At 42.3% G+C, this 19,500-nt stretch overlaps 1 protein-coding gene across 2 annotated transcripts in view; it reads left to right on the forward strand.

The window, feature by feature from the left end:
- Positions 1-1,616: 1,616 nt before the first annotated feature.
- The window catches only part of EVA1A (eva-1 homolog A, regulator of programmed cell death), a 78,051-nt gene continuing 60,167 nt past the window's right edge, over positions 1,617-19,500 (forward strand). Inside the window, exons 1-2 of one of the 2 annotated variants that reach the window (XM_058667706.1) lie at positions 1,621-1,715; positions 8,899-8,996. The gene's annotated coding sequence lies outside the window, so the exon portion shown is untranslated. Of the gene's footprint in view, positions 1,716-8,898; positions 8,997-19,500 lie in introns of both variants that reach the window. The other variant, XM_058667708.1, reaches the window with a different exon arrangement.

The raw sequence follows: 19,500 nt of genomic DNA on the forward strand, positions 1-19,500 counted from the left end.
GTATAAATTAAATACTGAAGCCACCCTCAAGATTGACCAAGTTATTGACTTAGTATGATTATTCACACTGTTTATAGATAACATGATGTTATTTTGAGTATAAGAATAGAATATAGTGAAAGAATTTGCTAAATGTAGATAATAAAAATAGATTGGGCATAATGCTATTTTTTTCTTTGATTATGTAAATAAATGAAAAAACTACTAATAAAACATCCTCAGTGCGTAGTGATAATGGATTCTCTCAGTGCTTATAAATCATCATCATCAGTACCTTTGAGCTATTGATGCATATTGGTGTAATGATAATGCTTTACATTGCTTACTACTTAAAACAATCATGGGGAGGGATGCTGGTTATTGGCCTGGAGTTAAGATGCCTGAATCTCATACTGGATGGCTGGGCTTAGCCTCTGCTCCACTCCCCAGTCCAGCTTCCTAAAAGACGGCAGATGATGGTCCAGGTGATTGAGTTCCTACAACCAATCTAGGAGGCCCGAATTTTGGTTCCAGCTCCCAGTTTCTGTCTGGCTCAGCCTCCATCATTATGGACATTGGGGAGTGCATCAACAAATGGGAGCTCTCTGTCTGTCTCTCTTTGTGTCTGAAATAATAAAAAAGAAATGTATTATATGTATTAGTATCTGTACTTTACAGAATCAGAAAAGGATGCCTAGAAAAATAAATTTTCATGATAATATTCCTCTTGAAGGATAGGGCTGCCCTTCAAGGCCTGCCTACTTGGAAGCCAACATTTTCTCTCATTCGTATTTCTATTTTCATATTCACTAGTATGTTCCAGGCTCCAGGTATCTGGCATATAATTCCTGGATCCATTTTTTTATCCTGTTAGAAATTTTTAAAAAAATTTTTTTTTGGAAGATGTAGTTATTTTATTACAAAGTCAGATATACAGAGAGGAGGAGAGACAGAGAGGAAGATCTTCCATCCGATGATTCACTCCCCAAGTGAGCGCAACGGCTGGTGCTGCGCCGATCCAAAGCCCGGAACCTGGAACTTCTTCCGGGTCTTCCACGCGGGTGCAGGGTCCCAAAGCATTGGGCCGTCCTCAACTGCTTTCCCAGGCCACAAGCAGGGAGCTGGATGGGAAGTGGAGCTGCCGGGATCAGAACCGGCGCCCATATGGGATCCTGGGGCGTTCAAGGTGAGGACTTTAGCCGCTAGGGGATGCCGCTGGGCCCGAAATTTTCAAAAAAATTTTTAATCAATCATTATTATTTCTTTGGAATTTCTGACCATTCCTTGATCATATACTGCATCTACCCTCAAGAAAATGGTATGGTATAGATTTGAGCCTGGAGCATTAATTCACCTGTTACCGGCTTGTCATTGTCAGCACAATTAGGGATAGAATTTAATATACAAAGTGGGGAACTATGAAGTTTAGGTGAAGAAAGCCCTTGGGTTGAAATATCGCTGCAGACATTACCTGCTCCTTGCTAATCCTGATTCGGAGCCAGAGCTGAGCCAGCAGGATTCATGCCGAAGCTTCAGTTGGTATGACTGCGAATGTCCTGAATCTTTGGCTTCTCTTCTGTATGCAGCCCAGGTGAGGTTCCACTGTCGTTTGCCCATGGCCAACCTGTGAGTGAGGAAAGCTGTGAGAGACAAAGAGATGAGGCAACTGAAGAATGTATGTTGGCAGCATTCACCATGGCTCTTGCAAGATCCAGGACCCTCTTACCGATTCAGAGGTGAATTCTCAATGCTGTTTTTCTTTTAGAATCCTGGGTCTCTTCACTTTGACTCTTTGCACATCTTTTTTTTTTTTTTTTTAAGATTTATTCATTTTTGTAGAAAAGGAGATTCACGGAAAGGACAGAGAGATCTGCCATTCACTAGTTCACTCCTCAAATGGCTTAATGAGCAGAGCTGAGCTGACCCAGAGCCAGGAGCCTGGAGCTTCTTCCAGGTCTCCCACGTGGGTGAAGGATCCCAAAGCTTTGGGCCATCCCCTGCTGCTTTCCCAGGCTACAAACAGGGAGCTGGATAGGAAGAGGGACCATATGGGATCCCAGCGCGTGCAAGGTGAGAACGTTAGCCATTAGGTTACCACGCCGGGCCCTGAAATAGTTTCAAGAGTTCACTCGCTCTGATAGAAAGGCCAATTATTCATTGAATGCAAAAACCAGAAGAACTACAAAGATTAAAACTCGATGTATCTAAATATCTTAGTCCACTTAGGCTGCTATAATAGACTGCCACAGACTGTGTCATTTATAAACAACAGATTTATTTTTCACAGTTCCAGAGACTGGGGATCCCAAATATCAAAGTGCTAACAATTTGTCTGGTGAGGGCCACCATTATAGTTCTCGCTGTGTCCTCATGTGGCAGAAGGAGCAAAGAAAATGTATGGCACTATCATAGGAGAGTGCCACCCTCATGACCCAATCCCCTTCACATACATTAAGAATTAGATTTCTACATAGAATTTTGGGAGGAAACATACACATTCAATCTAAAACAACAGTAAGGTCAAAAATATATGCAATGTCAAATTTTATCACATTTGCTTTAGTTTCTTTGTAAAGAAATAAAAAAAAGTTGAATTCTTGTTTTCATACCTCTCCAATTACCTTCATCTGTTTCTCTCCCCAGCAAATTTGTCATGTAAAGGTAAATACATGCATGTCTACAAACAATATAAAATTATTTCTTGTCAAATGCACATGTTTTGCATGTTTTCCACCTCAACATTTACATTGCTGAAATATAAAAAATATGCTTGTCCTTTAATTGTGTTTCAATGGTCTCTCTCTCTCTGTCACACACACACACACACACACACATCAGTCCTTATTTATCTGGTTTTGTCTGAACATTAGTGATGACAATCAGAGGTGAAATGAACATTGTTCTGTGTTCTGAGGAGTGAGTGCAAGATTTCATCTGAGATGTCAACCTAGCCTCAGAATTGTTAGGTTGCCAACTTACAGGTTTCCATTATTTTATCTTAAAGTAGATCTTAGAGGTGGTTAAACCAATCTCTCTTGCCCTCTCTCTGTCTCTTCTCTCTGCAGCTCTGCCTTTCAAATAAAAGTAAAAAATGAAATCTTCTAAAAAATGTAAACAATTTAAAAAATGCAACTGAACTTTTACTTGCAGCATTTGACAAGTCCTGTTTTTCTCTCTCGACCTACAGGAATATGTCAGACTCGATTGTGTCCTATTGAGAAATGTTAAATGGAAAATCATTGTTATTTTGCATTCCATTTTCCAAGTAGTCATTTTTTTTCATATGCTAATCCTTCATTCATGCTCTTCATGTGAAGATAAGGAAGAAGCTCTTGCCCTTCTCTTTAAAAGTTGGTTTATTTCTCTTTTTTTAATCTTGTAGATTAAGACTTCTGGATACTAAACTTAGACAAATTAAATATGTTGAAAATGTCTTCTATTATGTCTGTTGTCTCTTGGAAACAAACATTATTTTATGTAAGTTGTCTTTATGTACTGAAGTTTTGTTATTGTCAAGCTCATTAAGCCTTTGTGATTTCTGCTTTTCATTTTTTCTTTGGGAATTCTTTCTATTTCCTAAATCATATAGATTTTTTTGAAGACTTTTTTTTTATTGGAAAGTCGGATTTACAGAGAGAAGTAGAGACAGTCAGGGAGATCTTCCATTTGCTGATTCACTCCCCAAGTGGCCACAACGGCCAGAGCTGAGCCGATCTGAAGCTAGGAGCCTAGAGCCTCTTTTGGGTCTCCCACGTGGGTGCAGGGTTCCAAGGCTTGGGCTGTCCTCAATTGCTTTCTCAGGACACAAGCAGGGAGCTGGAAGGGAAGTGAGGCTGCCAGGACATGAACCAGTGTACATATGGGATCCTGGTCTGTGCAAGGCAACGACTTTAGCCACTAGGCTACCGTGCAGGGCCCGATATATTTTTTTTAAATGTTATGAGGTATCTTCAGGTTCCAACAGTATCTTCAGGTTATGGAAATTTCCATAAATAAATCAAATTGTTTAAGTAACTCTCATAAATCACACTTTCCTTTACACGTCTTCGTCTACTTTCTACCAAGATACCTAATACATGTCAATTTGTTTCTGGTTTTTTTTCTTTCATTCCTTGGATCTATTTGTCCATTTGTGGGCTGGTCTTCTCACCTGCTTACTCTTGGGAGTCAAGTTCTTTGCTGCTCTCCTTTTTCAGAATTATTTTGACCTTTTGCATTTCAATAAGCCAACTTAGAATCAATCTTTCCATCTCAATGATAATGCTAACTGAAATTTTTATTATTATTACATGAAATTTATAGGCTAGTTTGATAAGATTTATTGTACCAAATAGCTCTCATTATTTCTTTTTTTGTTTTGTTTGTTTGTTTAGGAAAGTCAAATCTACAGAGAGAAGGCGAGACAAAAAGAAAGACCCTTCATCTGCTGATTCAATCCCCAAGTGGCCATAAAAGCCAGAGTTGAGCTGATTTGAAGCCAGGAGCCAGAGCAGGTGCAGGGTCCCCCATGCAGGTGCAGGGTACCAGGCCACAAGCAGGGAGCTGGAAGAGAAGTGTAGCAGCCAGGATTAGAACCAGAGCCCATGTGAGATCCTGGTGCATACAAGGCAAGGACTTGAGCCATTAGGCTACCATACTGAGCTCTTCCATTTTTCCTCCATTAGATACAGCCTTCTCTGTCTTAATCTATTCTTTGAAGTGCCAACTTTTATTCAGTCATCTTTTTGCACCTCAGTTCGTTGATCTACAATATGGGAATAGTAAGAATACCAGTATAGAATCATTAAAAAATTTAATATACCTAGACAGTAGTAAATCCTATATAATAGGTTGCTAAATAATTAACCGCAATATCTGAAAAGTGAAGGAATACAGTAATATCCATTGGAATGTACAAGGAATTTTGAAACAAAAATGGTTTAGATTTGGATCTTTTTTTTTTTAAGATTTTTAAGTTTATTTTTTATTGGAAAAGCAGACTTACAGAGGAAAGGGGAGACATAGAGATATATTTTCCATTCTCTGGTTCACTCTCCCAATGGCTGCAGTGGGTGGAAGTGGGCCAATCTAAAACCTGGAGCTTCTTCCAGGTCTCCCACTCCGGTGCAGGGTGAGGCCATGCTCTGCTGCTTTCCCAGGCCATAAGCAGGGAGCTGGATAGAAAGTGGTGAAGCAGGGACCCAGCGCGGTAGCCAAGCAACTAAAGTCCTCACATCGCACACACCAGGATCCCATATGGGCACCGGCTATAATCTGGGATGGACGGACGGAAGACCTTACTCTCTGTCTCTCCTCCTCTCTGTATACCTGACTTTCCATTAAAATAAATAAATCTTAAAAAAAAAGTGGTGAAGCATCTGGAACATTAACTAACACCAAGAAGGGATGCCAACACCAGCAGGTAGAAAGTTATCCAGTTGAACCATTGTTTCAGCCCCTAGATGTGGATCTTTAACATGGGAAAATATTAATGTTAAGACAAAAAAAGATTCCTAAATCTTGGAAAGGTCTATATAGTCTCTGAAATTAAAATACAAATCAATATGGGCTATAAACTCTAGATTAGGAAGCTTTCAAAAAAATCATTGGTGAGGGTCCGGCGCAATAGCGTAGGAGCTAAAGTCCTCGCCTTGCATGCGCCGGGATCCCATATGGGCGCTGGTTCTAATCACGGCAGCTCCACTTCCCATCCAGCTCCCTGCTTGTGGCCTGAGAAAGCAGTCGAGGATGGCCCAAAGCCTTGGGACCCTGCACCCATGTGGGAGACCTGGAGGAAGTTCCTGGCTCCTGGCTTCGGATTGGTTCAGCTCTAGCCATTCCGATCACTAGGGAAGTGAACCATTGGACAGAATATCTTCCTCTCTGTCTCTCCTCCTCTCTCTATAACCGCCTTTCCAATAAAAATAAATAAATCTTAAAAAAAACATTGGTGAATTGGAATATACTCTCATGTGATATACTCTCATGGCTGGACTAAGGAATATGCAGAGAACTGTTAGACATTATTTCTTGATACATCTGTGAAGGTGATTCTGGAGAAGATGGATATGTGAACCTGTAGACCAAGTGAAGATGATTTGCTGTCAGTGTTAGTGGCCCAAGCTGCACAGTCCCATGCATGGCTCATTGGGTGGAGCATCTCCTCAAATCTGGGCTAACTACCTGTATCACCCTTCGTCTGCTTCCATGCACTCCTTGTAGCACCAAGGAGAGGCTGGGAATGATGTTACCATAGCCCTCCTCTCCCCTGGAGGAGAGTTAGTGTCGGCCGTTGAAAGGTGTTTGAGATTGAAGGCAGAGGGGTCGGGGAAGCCACGCTAAAGGAATTGCAGGCAGGGGCGGGAGGCAGATGTGAGTTCTTCAGCAGCTTCAGAATATTCCAGTGTGAGTGTCCTTCTTTGCTGCTGTGGGCAATGGAGCGAGCCAGTGCTGTCCTCTAGAGAACGGAATATTTGAGGCAGCTTCCAAGTGAACTCTTCAGATCCTTTCTGTTGATGGTGCAGGCTGGGGTCATCTCAGAAGACCTCTTTGATTTTTATTCCTTGGCCCTAAAGTATGTATAAAAGTCTTGCTTGCCTTGTTTTAAAACCGGTTGTACCTGGAACAGATCAAGAAACATGGTAGCTGGCCTCCAAGATGGCCCTTGTACTTTCTCCTCACATTCAGGACTTTGAGGAATCTTGTGTTGCGCTGTGACAGGCTTGACCCATGTAACAGATAGAATAAGATGGAAGGGATGGCGTGTTGACTTCTGAGACTACATGTGAGTTTGTCCTGGGGCAAGCCATCTGTCCAACCCAGGAGATACTCTGGTAGCCTTCTGGAGAGGCTCACCTCATGAAGAACTGAGTTCTCAAAATAAATAAACAAACAAATAAATAAAAACAAACAAAGAAGGTGGGGCTTGGTGTGATAGCCTAAGGGCTAAAGTCCTCGCCTCGCATGCGCTGGGATCCCATATGGGTGCCAGTTCTATGCCCGACCAGCTACTCTTCCTATCCAGCTCCCTGCTTGTGGCCTGGGAAAGCAGTCAAGAACAGCCTAAAGTCTTGGGACCCTGTACCCGCATGGGAGACCCAGAAGAGGCTCCAGGTTCCTGGCTTTCGATCAGCTCAGCTCCAGACATTGTGGCTGCTTGGGGAGCAAATCAGTGGACGGAAGATTTTCCTCTCTCTCTCCTCCTCTCTGCATATCTGATTGTCCAGTAAAAATGAATCTTCAAAAAAATTAAAAGAACTGAGTCCTCTCACCAGCACCCAGCACCAACCTATCTAGCTGGGGAAGTGAGCTCCCTTGGAGTGGACCCTCATCCCTGGGCAAATCTTCAGATGACTTGGATCCCAACCAATATCCAACTATAACTGCCTGAGAGGCTCCTAGCTGGAACTCCCTAATTGAGCCACACCCAAATTCCTGATCCATGAACACCACGACATATAATAAAGGATTATTGTCATAAGTTGTTTCATTTTTTCCGGAGGGTAGTAATTACGCAGAAATAGAGATACATGGTAAGTGGCATCTGTATTCCTTAATAGAGTTGTCTTCTTCCTATTTGTTCCCAAATACCGTATGTATGTACACAGTCACCAAACAGTGAGAATTAAATTTTTTATCACCATTTTCTTACCTCAATTATTTGACAAGCCCAGATTTCTTGCGGGCTTTCAAATTGGTTGCTAGTTTCTGTCTTAAAAAGTTATTTGTGACTCTCAACCCTAGCAATATGCTCATTGCTTAGTCTTCTTGTAGAAAGAAGAGAGAAAGTTTGAGAATGACCAAAATTTAACTGGTTTGAGTACTCTTTCTGCCTAATCTTGTTATTATTTTCTTATTGGAAAGGCATAGTCGGAGAGAGAGAAGGGGAGAAAGAGTTCTTCCATTGGCTGGTTCATTCCCCAAATGGTCACAATGACCTGGGCTGGCCATGCAGAAGCCAAGAGGTGAGAGTTTCTTCGGGATCTCCCATGTAAGTGCAGGGGCCCAAGGATAACCATATCCTGCTGTTTTCCCAGGCACATTATCAGATAACTGAATAGAAAATGGAGCAGCTGGGACTTGAACTAGTGCCTACAGAGAACACTGGTGTTTCAGATGGCAGTTTTACAACACCAACCCCTCAGCTTGTATAAACTTGAGTGCATTTCCAAACGTGTCCAAGTTTTTGCTTTCTTGGTTATTAAATATAAATAGTAGTGTACTTCTAAGCTTTTAAACAAGTTACATTTTAAATGTATTTTAAAACATACTGTCTGGCACATCTTGGTCATTTGACAATGGTTTTGATGATGATGATGATGATGCTAATCATGATAATGTTTTGATTTGAATGTGGCTTGTTGTTCAAAGGGTGATGTGTTAGAAGCTTGGTTCCCATATTGGGAGATGTTGGGGGACCATTCTAGTTGGGTCATGTAGGAGGTGGTTAGGTTACTGGGAACGCTACTCTTGGAAGGTATTTTTTTATATTTATTTATTTTTATTGGAAAGGCAGATTTACAGAGAGGAGGAAAGATAGAGAGGAAAATCTTCTGTTGGATGATTCACTTTCCAAGTGGTTGCAATGGCCGGAGCTGAGCCAATCCAAAGCTGAAGCCAGGAGCCTCTTCTGGGTCTCCTAAGTAGATACAGAGTCCCAAGGCTTTGGGACATCCTTGACTGCTTTCCCAGGTCACATGCAGGGAGCCGAATGGGAAGTGGGACTGCTGGGGCACGAACTGGTGCCCATATGGGATCCTGGTGTGTGCAAGGTGAGGACTTTAATCCCTAGGTTACTGTGCTGGGCCCCTTGGGGTATTTCTTATAAGTGTGAGTTGTTATAAAAGAGCAAGCATGGACTCTGAATCCCTCTTTTTTCTCATTTCCCATATGATCTTTCCTGCATGCCCCACCCCCCGCCACAATGCCATCTACCATCAGGTCTTTACCAGAGCTGAACAAAAGCTGATGCCTGCTCTAGGACCGCCACAATCCTGAGCTGAATAAATCGCTCTTCTTTATGCAACACCTAGCCTCAGGTATTTTGCTTTAGCAACAGAAAATGAACTAATACAGATTATGATGGTGACTATGATTATAGACGCCAATGTTTGGCATTCGCCTTCCACAAGTCCCTGCTTGTTTCAGTTCTCTTCTATGGTTGTATGACCTAGTATCCCTCCTCCACGTTTGTATCTAACAGTAAGAGCTGTTCAGTTATCTGTGGCAATTCTGTGGGTTGACTCAGATTAATTGGTTGGTTCTTTTGCTCCAGGTGATAAATAAATGGATCTGTAGTCATCTGGTGGCTTGTTTGTGTTGGCAAAAGCAAGGTAGCCTGTTCACATGGCTGGTGTCTTTACTGTCTGTTGACTGGAAACTCAGTTTGGCTGTTGTTGGCAGAGGCTACAGTTGGTTTTTTCATATGGTTGTGTTTTTCATAGCGTGCTGATTGTGTTTTAAGAGAATACCTGAAGAGCAAAAGTTTCAAGAAGCAGGCATTGAAAGCTAGTGGTTTTTCTAAGGCTAGATCTAAAACTGTCTGCTATGCTTTGAATGGCTCCCCCCAAATTCATATTTTAATAGCATTTGATCAAAAGACATAAGGGAAGTGACTGGGTCAAGAGGGTTTTGCCCTCACTAACATGTGAATTCATTCATGGACTAATAGATGAATCGGCTACTCTGGGATTGGCTGTTGTAAAAACCAGTTTGGGGCTATTTTGCCAGGCACTTCTAACTCCTGGGGGATCTCTAGCACTGTTGGTTAGTGCCTTATACACAGTTTATGAAATCCCATGTGCCTGTTATTTGCCACTGCTCAGGCTGAAATCCTCATGTTGAGTGCTGTTTCCCACTGGAATTGTGTGTGTGTGTGTGTGTGTGTGTGTGTGTGTATTTCTTTTTGCACATAAGTTTGGTACAATTCTTTCCATTAATTAGTGCTTAGCAAGCATTTTGCAATTTGAATGCAATGCTGTAGGGAAGCAGTGATGGGAGGGAATTGACATCTATTAAACACTGGGTCAAGCATGATGCTACGTGTTTATATACACACACCATCATGTGTATTCTTCCTAACAGTCTGGTATAGTATCATTCCCACTGGGCAGATGAAAAAAACTGAGCACTGAACTTTTCCTGAGAACAATAAAGTCCGTCTGATGCCAGTACCCTTACCTATCATTGGCATTGCCCAGCCTGCCACAGCCTTGGCATGAAGCTATTTGGAGAAAGAAGGGGGAACTATGTGAGCAATGAGGGACTGTGGTTTCCAGAGCACTTGAACCATAAACTCCACATGGCGAGGGCACGCTCTTCTCAGCCTGGCTGTATGCAGGCATTCACTTCACCTGGGGCCTAAGCTAAACATTAACACACTCCAGCTCATTTTCCAATTCCCTTGGTTCCCATGGGCTTTGGCCAAACAGATCCTGTCCCTTCTTACTCCCATTGAAACAACTCTGGGCACCGTGACAGCATGTTTGGAAGCACTGTGGCATATTTGTGGTGATTAAACTTCACTCACACATCTGGCTTTCCAGCTTCCACAGGCCTCGTGGCTCCAGCCCAGCCTGAGGCTCCTCCTCCTGCTCTCTGAGAGTTCTCAGGCAGGGGCCTGTGGCTCCTGCTCCCCAGACTCAGAGTGGAGGAAAACCCCTGGCCATGCATTTCCAGAGGGACTTTCAAGGGATCAAAGAGAGAAAGCAAACACTGAGGGAAAATGTGCTACTTATTCTAGGGACAAATGACACTGGCAGCTTTCTCCTCCCTGGCAATACTTGTTTTCCCCAAAGGATTATGCTCCTGGTTGCTTCCTCCCACAGAACTGAGCTCTGCTCTGCTCACTGCCTGGAGCTTCTGTCTCCTGCCTCTCCCCACCACACTTTCTGCTTTCCCATAGGCTGGGAAAAAATTAAGAAGATTAAAACCATCCATGAGAGAAAGTGGGTTAGTGCCTGCAAATGCCCCTCATCAGCAGCTCAGATGAACTTGGCCATGTGATTGATTTTTCTTGGAACCAGAGGATCCCTGGGGAAGAAACACGAATGGGGTTGAGCAAGGAGGGCTACCATGTCTTTTTTTTTTTTAATTTTTTAATTGACACCGAGAGAGAGAGAGAGAAGAGAAGAGAGAGCAACAGAGACAGAATCTTCCATTTGCTTGTTCACTCCCCAGCTATAGGCCTGAAGCTTCTCCTGGGTCTCCCACAAAGATACAGGGACATAAATCTAGGCCATCCCCTACTGCTTTTCTCAAGGCATGTTAGTAAGGAGGTGTATCGGAAGTAGAACAGCTGGGACTCAAACTGGTGCCCATATGGGATTCCAGCACTGACAGCAGTAGCCTTATTTGCTATGCTACAGAGCCAGACCTGGAGGTGTTTTTCTTCAAAGAGTAATTCCACTTTTTCTTCCTCCTCCTTCTTCTTTTAAGATTTATTAATTTCAATAGAAAACCAGATCAGATTTACAGAGAGAAGAGACAGAGAGAAAAATCTGTCTGCTGGCTCACTCCCCAAGTGGCTGCAATTGTTGGAGCTTAGCTGATCCAAAGCCAGGAGCCAAGAGCTTCTTGCAGGTCTCCCACATGGGTGCAGGATCCCAAGGCTTTTGCAACATCCTCTACTGCTTTTCCAGGTCATAAGCGTTAAGTGCAGCAGCAGCGAGGAGATGAACCAGCACCCATATGGGATGCCAGTACTTGCAATGTGAGTATTTAGCTGTTAGGTCATCGCACCAGGCCCGCAATTCCATTTTCATGGTTGGTCTGAGAGCTGTTCTGCAGCATAACTGAAAGCAGTCTTTTTCTAGAGGGCAGAGCGTCCCTGGTCCTGGTTGTGTTCCAGCTGCCTGCACCCATAGAGGGAACTTGTGCTGCTCTGTCCTGGGGTGGCTTGGCAGCTTTGCATTTCTGAGGATGTATGACCTACCTAGAAATCAGGGAGTCCCTGAAAATGACAGAAAGAATAGGATCGCTGGGAGAGACTGTGAAGTGCGGTCCCTTTTATCCTGCTTTCCCTCAGCACCCACCATGGGGGCGGCTAAGACCAAGGGTGAGAGTAAGGAAGGTTGCCTTGACAACTTCTGTGGAAACAAGACCCACCTGCAAACTTCAGAGGAGGCTGCCTCGGACTCTCAGCTGGTCCTGGTGACCACGCCAACAGAATGGTGCCACTCCTCTGCAAGTCATGGTCTCTACAACTCATGAGAGACTTCCACCCCACCCTGGGGTGGGGGGACACCCCAGTAAGGATTGAACTTACATTTCAACTCAGAGGGATAAAAAAAAATATTACATTCTAGCATCCTAATCACATATTCGGTGTTGTGTCAAACTCTGGAGACAGAAAGATGGAGAAGTTCCCAGGGCCTGGATCCCAGTGCAACCCACGGCAGAACTCTACAAGGAGGACATGTCACTGGTGCTGAGGACTTGGGAGAGTTTACTACCGCTAGCTGGGAGCAGATGAGTCTTCTCCAATGGGCCCCCTTTGTTCTAAGTCTTAAAGAAGAACTAGAATTCCTTCCAGGAGGATGGGGGTGGAGTTGAGAATGTTCTGTACATAGGTACAGAAGTGTGAAATGGCACATAATTGGGAAATGGCAAAGAGGTTGATGAAGCCTTAGGTAGGGTACTGCGGGCTGAGTGGGAGGGGAATGCAGGTAGGTGCTGAAGAACTTTGCATCCCGGCATTTTAGTGACAGGAACAGATGCATTCATTCTGAAGCAGAGCCAGTGAAACGAGGTCACAGGGAAGGAATGATCACAAAGGTAGGAGGGGATGCCAGGGACGAACAGGAACCTCAGGACAGATACGGCAGAGAGAATGGGAACCCAAAGGCAGCCATTGGAGATTAATTCCAGTGTAGTGCTGGGGACAAAAATCAAACTTTAGTGAGCTGATGATTGAATGGTGGCAAAAACAAACAGAAAAAGCAAGAACTCTGAGTACAGCAATTTGTTTAGAATGTGTCTGTGAGAAGAAATAGAAAATGTGCATAAATGAGTCCAGAATGTGGAAGACATATTTAATAATAGTCTGTTACCATATTTTATTCATCTGATTTTTCTTATAGATAATTTACTACTATCTATATTTATGGGATACAAGGTGATGTTGTGACATATAAATACAATGTGAGATAATAAATGAAGTTACTAACATATCCATCACTGCAGATATTTATTATTTTTTAGTGAGTTGTGTTTATTATCTTTATAGTGATACTATCTGATTTTGATCTTATTTTTTATTTTAATTTTGAATATAATTTTGATTTTATAATATCAAAATATGAATATTTTGAAAGGAACAATGCCCTATTACTAGCTATATTCACCATGTTGTGCAGAAGAAACTAAAAACATCCATACCCTTATTTCTACTGTCTTAGTCTTCATCCTTCAACCCTCATTTCTATGTCCCCCACCCTCAGCCTGTGATAACTACCATTTATCTGCCTGTTTCAAGAGTTCTATTCTCTGAGATTTCACACATAAGAGATTATTATTTGTCTTTATGTATCATTACTTTTTCTTAGTATAATATAATTCCATCCATGGTAATGCTCATGACAGAATCTCTTCATTAAAAATTATTTTATTTGAAAGACAGTTTTTATGGAGAGAGAGGAGAGATAGGGAGAGAGGTCTTGCATCTGCTTGTTCACTCCCAAAATGGCTACATGGTCAGAGCTGAGCTGATTTGAAGCCAGGAACCAGGAGCTGCTTCCTGGGTCTTCCCTGCAGGTGCAGAGGCCCATAGATCTGAACTATCCTCCATTGTCTTCCCAGGTCATAAGCAGGGAGCTGGGTCAGAAGTGGAGCAGCTGGGACTTGAACTGACACTTTTATAGGATGTTGGCATTGCTGGTCCAAGAATTTTATCTGTTTCAAAGGCTACAAAGATTTCAATTATCTAAGTCCATTCATCTACTGGTGGACACTTGATTTCCTTTCTTGACCATTGTGGATAATGCTGCAATGAACATGGGAAATGCAGAAATCTTAGCAAATTGATTTAAAATATTTTGGGTAAATATCCAGAAGGGGGATTACTGGATTATATGGTGATTCTATCTTTAGCTTTTTGAGGCACATCCATATGATTTTCCATAATGGCTCTTATATGTCTTACATAACAGAGGAGGTTCAGGCATGTTCAATGGTCAGAGGAAGAAGTTACGAAACAGCAAAAGGGAAAGGAGAATGAAGCTGAGAAAGAAAGGCTTGGCAAGTGACAGATTGCAGCTCAGAGAGGATCCCCCAGACCAAACTCCTATGTTCCTAGGGAGTTTGAAGTCACACATCTGTGTGGCAGCTGTTCTCCTACTCATCTCCTGCTCATCTCTCTGCAAGTACAAATAACTTATGCTTCTGAGAAGTACAAGAGCAGTAAACCACTAAAAACAAACCCAAGTGCATCATACTGTACATACGTTAATCAAAGGATTCCTGAGTTGGACCTTCAGTGAAACAAATAAATCAGCCTTTTATGTATTATTTCTTCTTCACTTAGGATTAAAATTTTAGGTTCCTTATTCACATGTGTAGTAAATCCCAAACTCCCATCCGATATGTTCATTCAGGAGGTTGACTGGGTGCTGGTTACAGGTGAAGAATGAAATTAACTCCAGTTTGGGCACTGGGCTCCAGACTACATTGCCACTCATCCATCTGATCTGATTAGATCTAGTACAGCTGTGTGTGAGAACACCCTGTTCCAGAACTGGCTTCAGGAGGCTGATGAATGAGCAAGCTGATTCAATGCAGGGACTGTGCAGTTTTCAGGAATTTCAGACCTCCTCAATTATCTCTGGTGGCTGGTACACAATTCTCAAGGAAATTAGCAGTTTGGAAGGAGTTCTTTTTTCCCCTGTGTTTGCCCATTTATCTTTTAGACCAAATAACCCTATTGATTTCTCAAGATCACACATTTCAGAGTTGTGGGAGGTGCATCTTAGAGAAATCTTGGAGAGATACAGGTAACTTTGTAACAAATGCTGATTATGCTCACTGAAATACTGCAGTTATGCTGTTAGGCTTAGGAACCGTAATTCAGATACATACTTAATTCCAAACACTGATGTCTTCTTTTGTTCTAAAAGTGTGCAACTTTCTGCATTAAGAGGATGCTTTTTAATAGGTCTTGTGATAGGATGCCTCAGTGTCATGAAAGAGCCAATAGTATTTTCAAATAAGAAAAATTTGGATGTTTTGACAACTTTTTAAGGCCATATATATCATGGTTAGGTTTCTAATTTGCATTTCATTGAAGGACAACTATGGAAATTTTCTTCAGGAGTGTTTCATAGTTTCATTCTCTCTCTCTCTCTGTCTCTCTCTCTTTTTTTTCCTAACTGAGAATTTGTATTTTACAGTGGCTTCCTGGTGGGCAGAAAGAGTGCAGAGTGGGGCGGGTTTGTTAGGGTTCTGTTCATATTTATTTAATTTTGTTATCCAACATGAAAATGTAAAGGATATGTTAGTGTAGGCATGAGTATCTTCCTATAGAAAACAGATGGGGAAAAGCAGCAAAATTTACACCAAGCTATGTTTATGGTTTAACTGTTTGAGTGTGTTTTGATTTAAAACCTATCATTAATCAAATATAATGCATTGGGCAGCAGCAACTGGTTAGAGAAATATTTTGATATTTTTACTCGTACCCCTTCAACAAGACAAAGTGATTGTACCATGCATATTTACATCTCTACTCTTCTGACCAGGAAATAATTTAATGGGGTGAGCCCACAGACTGAACAAAAAGATAAAGATGATACTTAATGGATGCCTTTTCTCATGATTCTATCCATCTGGGGCACATTACATTGACAAAAGCTGTAAGAGAACTTTGTGGGGACTTAGCTGTGTAACTTTTGTTTCCTGGATTTTTAATTTTATTAAAATTCTTTGAAACAACTGAATGCTACACCCAGCATATCCTGTTATTCCTCTGTGCAGGCAAAGTTTTACCTTTAATAAAGGATGATAATGCCTGGAGAACATACATTTTTATGGTTTAGGGTCTACATTAGGAACTTAGAACTTCAAATAGGGTGTAACCACTAATACTGGCTTATTTGGGGACTAAAGGCATTCATTCGACCTTACAAAAGTTGCTGAAAGAGCTCTAAATATGCAATTTTATATTCTTTAGTGTCTAAAAAGTGTTGGTAGTTAATATAGTCCAATGAGTAGTTTCATTTTGGTGGGCTGTGGTGGAATGAATGAATTTAAGTCCCGGGGAATAGCTGTCTATGTGCCTTAAGAGAAATTCACTTAGTTTTCCAGGATATGTACAGGCAAAGGTGAAAGCAGGGGAAGAAGGGACAAAAGAAAGGGGAATGGAAAAGAGAGATACGGAAGCAAGCAGGGGCACTAACCTGCTTTTCCCCCAAGTATCATTTTGAGTACACATTTTCTTTTCAAGTTCACTTTTGCTACATTGAATAAATATAAAATGACCATAGGGCAAAACATTTAAAAAGTCTCAGCCTCCCAACTTTCCTAAAGTGACATCATTAATGGTGACACATTGGTGTCTCTGTCTGCACATCCATTAGCTTCTCATTGGGCCAGGAGGCAATTTCATTTTTTGCTTTTGCTTTTCATTATTCGGTTTACATGACTGTCTTGCTCCAGTGTTCCTGCAGATCATTTACTACTTCTGGAATGAATAAGAGCTCCAAGTTTGAAGGCTTCTTGTAAATAGCGGTGCCATAGCAGGAGCAGGAAAGGGTTCTGGTTTCAGTCATTTGTACTTTCTTGGGACAGAACCAGATTTCCCACCCTGGACTATGTGGGGATAACTTCATTTAACTTCAGGCTAACAGTCAAGTCCAGGGACTTTTTTCTATTTTGCACTTAGATTTTCCTTTTTCTGATGACTTTTGGAGACCAGTCACTACTAGACTGAGCTTCTTATAATTTTTCAAACTCCACATCTGTGAGAAACTATGGTTTGTCCCTGCATTTCCTATGAAAGTGGCTCCCAATCCTTACTACATGTTTTCACTACATGCAACGGCCAAACAAGCATAAGAAGCTCTCTTATTAGGGACTGGATTGGTCTGGTCAGGAGCCCACCTGGCGACTTTAGAGTGCTCTTCAGGTGAGGGTGGAGTGTCCTGTGCAGCTAGCTGGCTGCCAGTGGATAGGAGGGCATTCTGTGAAGGGCAGGTTCAAGGCAAGGACAATTAAATTGAACTGCATTGATAACTGGCTTACCCAGCAGCAGACAGCTTTGTGTGTGAGAGCATTCCTGCAGGTTTCTCAGTGGCTTTAGTAGCTCAGCATTGTGGGAGAACCATGGCCGTGTAAAGGTTTCTACTTGGGTTCAGCTGGTAGCTCAGCCTTTTTTGTTTTTTGTCTATTTTGGGATGTTGTGATTTACTTTGCTCACCAGTAAAATGGGAGTGTCGAGGGTCCCAGGCTGTGTTTTTGTCTGAGGTGAAAACCAGTACAAATTTGCCACACTGAGTTCTGTGTCAGATTGCTTATATACAAACATGGATGGAGCTCTGGAACTAGGAACAGCAAGAATATGGCTGGGGTTCCTACCAGTGGTAATCGGTGGGATTTGGTGATGACATAGAAGTAGCAGTCCTATGGAATCTTGTCATTAGGCTGTTGGTGTCACTGAGGGAATGCCCAGCCTCTGCTCATTAAAAGCAAAACTACCACCTCTCCTCTGTATGAACTGCAAGGCTCTGAGGCCCACACTTTGTTCTGTGAGTTGGATGTATACTGATGGTCAGGATATCAGTGTGGGGGAAGGCGGTCCTCTGCTTTGGCCACTAGAAATTGCCCCCAACACCAAAGCTGCTCACACTGGGAGCCCAGTTTATAGCCCTGGCCTATGACCACACATGGAGTGGTTACTTCAGATCCTGAGCTGCTGACCCTGGTTTCCTAGAACAAATTTTATTCATCTTTTGACTTCTCAAATCTCATTAGAACTGGAACTGCAAGCATGGATCCTTGCTCTGTCCTGCCTGTCTTATTCTGTGCATCCTAATCCCAGCTGGGGTTCCGTAATCACCCCTGACCTTAAGGTCAGTCCATCACACCCTATGAGACCAGGTTGAGCAGCCCATGTTCAGCCACTGAACACCAATCCTGGGGCTTATATTTTAATTTAATTATTTGGTGGTTGAGACAGAAAGAATGCTTCTATCTGCTGTTCTCTCCCTTTCTCCCTACTGCCCACCCCCCTAAATGCCTGCAACAAGCAGGAGCTGGATGCCAGGTTTCCCATAAAGGTGGAAGGAACCTGTTGTCTTCTTCAATGTCAAAAAGGTAGAATCAGGAGCTGGAGCTGGGTGTGAAGCCTAGATATTCCAACATGGGATGCTGGCATATTAAGGGCTAAGCTGAACACCTGCTTCCTGACTTAACATCTTCATCGATGTTTAATGCTATGTTTTCAATAGGTCTCTCTAGAAATGGTTACTGGATGATTACAATCTTCTTTAAGATTTGTATGATCCATGATGTACTGTCCCTCTCATTTGGGACAAATCATCCAATGTATTCAGTTTCTCTTAACCTATAGATTATTCCCTGTATTAATCAAATTTTTCTTATTACAAATGAAATGTCTAAAGAAAGTTTCTTTCCATTTGCTGTTTTGGAGTAGCCACATTGGTCTGGCATCTGGTGGGAGCAGTGGATGGTAGAATACTTGTGGAAGAAAAATCTTGTAGTGATGCAGGAAGGTGAGTGAGATGGAGTATGCTCATTATACAGTCACCATGATTAAGTCATGAGGCTGTACTCTGGCAGCCTAATGCAATCCTGTCACTTCCTAAATGCCCTACCGTCATATATCATGATTAATTTCCTATGCACTCAGCATCACTGAGTTTAGGGTTAGCTGTCTGCATGAGTTGGGACAGTAAATTAAGTTCTTTTTTTATTTATTATTTTTAATTCATTAATTACATTGTATTATGTGACACAGTTTCATGGGTACTTGGATTCTCCCCACCCCTCCCCAAACCCTCCCACCAAGTAAATTAAGTTCTAATTACAGCATCTCCCCTCACTTCCTCTCAGACTATCAAGGGTCAAAGCATGCACAGTACCTTAATAAAAAAGTAATCAAGGAAAATGTATTTTATAAGTGAAAACATGAGGCACAGGTTGTGTAATCATAGCAGGTGAATGGGAACTGAATCAGAGTTTCCTCTTCTATGGGAGGGCTGTGACTAGGGTTGAAGATGGACACAGAGAAAGGTGGCAAAGGAGCGTACTTCTTGGAAAAGTCAGGGGTTCCCACTATGGCATGCAGAGATTAGGTGGTCACTTATGATGCCCACTTCCCATAGAGAGTGCTGGTTGGGTCCTGGCTACTCCATTTCTGATCCAGCTTGCTGTTAATACATCTGGGAAAGCAGAAAAAAAAAAAAAAAAGGCCCAGGTACTTGAGTCCATGCCTCCCTTGTGAGAAATCCAGATATAATTCCTGGCTCCTGCTTTCAGTGTGACCTAGATGCGGATGTTGTGGTCAATTATGGTGTGAACCAGATGCAGAAG

Source organism: Ochotona princeps, chromosome 8, assembly GCF_030435755.1.
Source record: "Ochotona princeps isolate mOchPri1 chromosome 8, mOchPri1.hap1, whole genome shotgun sequence".
NCBI lineage: Eukaryota > Metazoa > Chordata > Mammalia > Lagomorpha > Ochotonidae > Ochotona > Ochotona princeps.